The sequence below is a fragment of the Phacochoerus africanus genome, chromosome 9, assembly GCF_016906955.1.
Source record: "Phacochoerus africanus isolate WHEZ1 chromosome 9, ROS_Pafr_v1, whole genome shotgun sequence".
In the NCBI taxonomy this organism is placed as follows: domain Eukaryota; kingdom Metazoa; phylum Chordata; class Mammalia; order Artiodactyla; family Suidae; genus Phacochoerus; species Phacochoerus africanus.
Window position 1 is genome coordinate 80,902,398 of NC_062552.1, and position 4,102 is coordinate 80,906,499.

Genomic DNA, 4,102 nt, shown 5'->3' on the forward strand with positions numbered 1-4,102 from the left:
TAAAATTCATAGTAGTAGTAGTAATTGTTTTAGATCATTAACAGCCATATGCATGATGTAGTCAATTAGCAATGAATTTGGAATCAGAAGGCTTTTTTTTTTCAATCTTCTCCGAACTTGAGATTCCTCATCCAGAAATGAAAATAATCCTACTATTAGATATATCCATCCAACAGGTCATTATAAAAGTCAAATATATGAAATTACTTAGTAAATATGTTCCATATAAATAATGTATGTTTTTTCCAGCTCTAAAATTCTATCATTAAATATTTCAGAAACTTTTAAAATATGGTGAAAAAATGTCTGTATTTTCTTTTCTGACTTTAAGAATAGCATGGAAGATGACTAAATATATAATGAAGGGTGGAAAATAGAAACTGTATGTTCATTGTTATGCTGGCTGCTGCTCTTGGAACTATTGCTTCTCTCTCTCTCCTTTTACATGCTCTTATTAATTTCTAGGTTGAATAATGGACTGTTATAAGCCTTGCCATGAGGCTTCCCTACTTCCCAACTGGAAAATCATATCAAGAACACCAGACATTCTCTTGGGAGTGATGGGGAAATGTGTTAAGACTCAGTTTTGAATTTGGAAACTTCCTTTATACTTGATGGAAAAATATGTTAGGCTAGAAAAAAAAGAAACTGTGGAAAGTCATTGTCCTGAAAAAAATAGCTTTACTTCTGGGAAGTGTTATGGACTAAACAATCAAGAAAACATTGCTGCTTATTTCATTCTGTATTTTAGGAAACATACAAATTGGAAGAAATGGTCATTATTCCCTGCAAACTTACAATATATTTAGAGGGAGACAATCTATAAAATTGAAAGAAGAAATAGGTGGCAAAGGATTTGTTCCCTAAGTGAAGCATCATTTATTACTCTTCTAAGAATACCTTCCTCTCCTCTCAACTAATTTTTTTTCAAGCTCTTATGAAGTTCTTTCTCCTCTATAAAGCTTTCTCTGAATTTCCCAGTGGATTCTTTTATGTCCTTCCTGGCCAACAAAAAACCATCTAGAGCTTCTTCTATGAGGCTGTATATTGTGTTTTTTTTAATGGGAAAATTATTATTTTTCAGTGAAAATCTAAGTTTTCTGACTTCTGAAATAAGAGAGGGAAGAGACTAATATAAAATGGAATTACTAAGGAGATTTTCATGGAGGAAATAGGATTTTGATTTACCTTTAAAGGCTGTTTAGTAATTGGAAATGTTCTGTATTGCACTATCTAAAGCATAACCACTACATATATGTGACTATTGCATACTTAAAATGTGGCTAGAACAACTGAGGAAATCAATTTATAATTTCATTTAATAATGAACTAGTGATTAGTGGCTACTCTTAGCTACATGCATGTGTGGCTACCTGTTCTGGATTAAGTAGACGTAGGTTTAGCTTATCTTTTCTCACTTTATTATTTTTCTGGTGTGAGGAATCCAAAGCCATATGTATAGACTAGAAAACCTAGACTCTTGGTCTGTATAATCACTAATGAAGTTTGTAAGATAATAGACTTACGATAATTTCACAAATCATGCACAACAGAGGTATGTATGTGGACATATATAAACACACATATTAAAAGGCAATAGCTTTTGGATTCATTTTTTTTTCCTATTGCTGGGTTTCTCTTGCCCTGAAAGTTCTAGGTCTGTGGCTTTTTGTATATTTATGACCTTTTTTTTTTTTTTTTTTACCATCCCTTTATTATGTTGCAACCTGCCATTTTTTTCTCAACTCATTTCACCTTTTAGAAGCACATCTAAATATTAAGGGAGCAGGAGGGCTTGAGATATAGAAGTGTTTGACTCACAGGCAAGAGAATATATTTTTATATGGTAACTGCAAAAATGGGTAAGAACTAGAGACGTTCATGTAATGGCCCAGAGTGAAGGTCAGGAAAGAGTCAGACTTGGCATCTATTCTAGATACGTGGGAGGTTTGAATCAGAGAGATGAGATAAGAAGGAAAAAAGGGGCTAAGGGAGAGGGAGGGAAGGAGAGAAGAGGGACAATGGTTAAATGACAACTATGGCATTAGCGTGCATTTCTTCATCTCCAAAAAATTCCAAAAGCTTAGGGCTTCAGTAGCTATAACCAAGATTCACAAACCTCAAAGGTCATGAAGAATCTCATTAGATGGATCAAATTTGCTTCCTTAAATTCCTTGGCCTCTCATAATAGCCCTCCCATAGCACATACACACAACTTTGCACATCCTGGCCACGTCCTGGCCACTAACCACTCTACTAAGTACTTTCACTTGTACTCCTGGGTGCCCATGCAGATGCCCTGTGCCATGAATATCTCATGGACCCTTTCCTGGGACCTGTCATGCTCTAGAGTCACCTCTGGGCCCCATGCCTGGTTCTCTTATGCTTACCTTTACTCTGTGGGCTTTGTGTGAATTGCAAATGTGATTGTAAGTAGTGGTATAAGATAGATTACAAAATGCATTATATGCCAGAGATGAGGTGATGTTAAGAAGTGAGACAACTTGAATGGCTAAAGCATTGTTTTATGAACAGATTAAAAGTAGAACCAGTGATTTCTGACAAATGACATCTCCACTCTTCCTTTTTTTTTTTCTCTTTGTATTGCACTGTGCAAGGACTGCCCCTTCCAATCCTTGCTATGTACATCTACTATGTTTTCATATATGTTTTGCCCTCTTGTTTGTAGATGTCCTGGAGGATGTGGTGAAAGGCATATAGTATGTGAAAGTGACTCAACTGCTTTAGGTGACCACAGGTAAAATATTTATTTAGTGATGATATGGCCCTGAGAAGGATTTGATAAGATATGTAGTCTTCTCAGTGATGAGATCCTTATATAATCAATCATTATAATATGGAACATCATTAACACTTATTTTAACTTCTTTCTCATTATCTTTATCTGTACAACATTCCAGCTGATAGAGAAATGGATGGAGCAAATCATTCTATGGTTTCAGAGTTTCTGTTCCTGGGCTTCACCAACTCCTGTAAGAGCAACTTCTTTTTCTGTTCTCCTCCATTTTTTTGTGTGGCTGGCATGATGGGAAACTCCTTTATTTTACTTATGTGACTTCTGACCCTCACTTACACTCCCCCATGTACTTTCTGTTGGCCAATCTCTCCTTTATTGATCTGGGAGTTTCTTCTGTCATTTCTCCCAAGATGATATATGATCTTTTCAGAAAGCGTAAAGTAATTTCCTTCAGTGCTGCATCACTCAAATCTTCTTCATTCATGTTATTGCTGGTGTGGAGATGGTGCTTCTCATAGCCATGGCCTTTGACAGATATGTTGCCATATGCAAGCCTCTTCACTATATGACTATTATGAGCAGAAAAATGTGTATTTTGCTTCTGGTTGCTGCATGGATAATTGGCTTGACTCATTCTGTGGTTCAACTGACTTTTGTTGTAAAACTGCCATTCTGTGGCCCAGATATACTAGACAGCTTTTACTGTGATCTTCCTTGGTTCATCAAACTTGCCTGCACAGATACCTACAGGCTAGAGTTCATTGTCACAGTCAACAACGGATTTATATCCCTGGGATCATTCTTCATATTGGTTATCTCCTATGTTTTTATCTTAATCGTTATTTGGAAACACTCTTCAGGTGTTTCATTCAAGGCCCTCTCCACTTTGTCAACTCATGTCATGGTAGTGATTTTGTTTTTTGGTCCTTGTATTTTTGTTTACATCTGGCCTCATCCCACATCCCACCTAGACAAATTCCTTGCTATTTTTGATGCTCTCACTCCTTTGTAAAATTCAGTTATCTACACATTCAGGAACAAAGAAATGAAAGTAGCCATGAGGAAAGTATGTAGTCAATTTATTAATTATAGAAGGATTTCTTAAATGCCAAAATATTATGAAGTTTCCTTACCAACTTGGAGTAACATTAAATTTTTATTATTACTTAAGTTTCCAAGTACCGTATTAACATTTAGATCTCCCAGATTAAAATAACATGCTTCTTTAAAAAAATATTAACTGAGAACTTGTGTTATAGCCTGTGGTTGGAGGAAGAATGTGGTGTGGTAAAGTTTCTTCTGGAGAATGCCAATGCTTGTCTCTTAGGAGATATTATTTTGATG

At 35.6% G+C, this 4,102-nt stretch overlaps 1 pseudogene; it reads left to right on the plus strand.

The window, feature by feature from the left end:
* Positions 1-2,932: 2,932 nt before the first annotated feature.
* LOC125136474 (olfactory receptor 4F3/4F16/4F29-like) lies at positions 2,933-3,863 on the plus strand (annotated as a pseudogene).
* Positions 3,864-4,102: the final 239 nt, after the last annotated feature.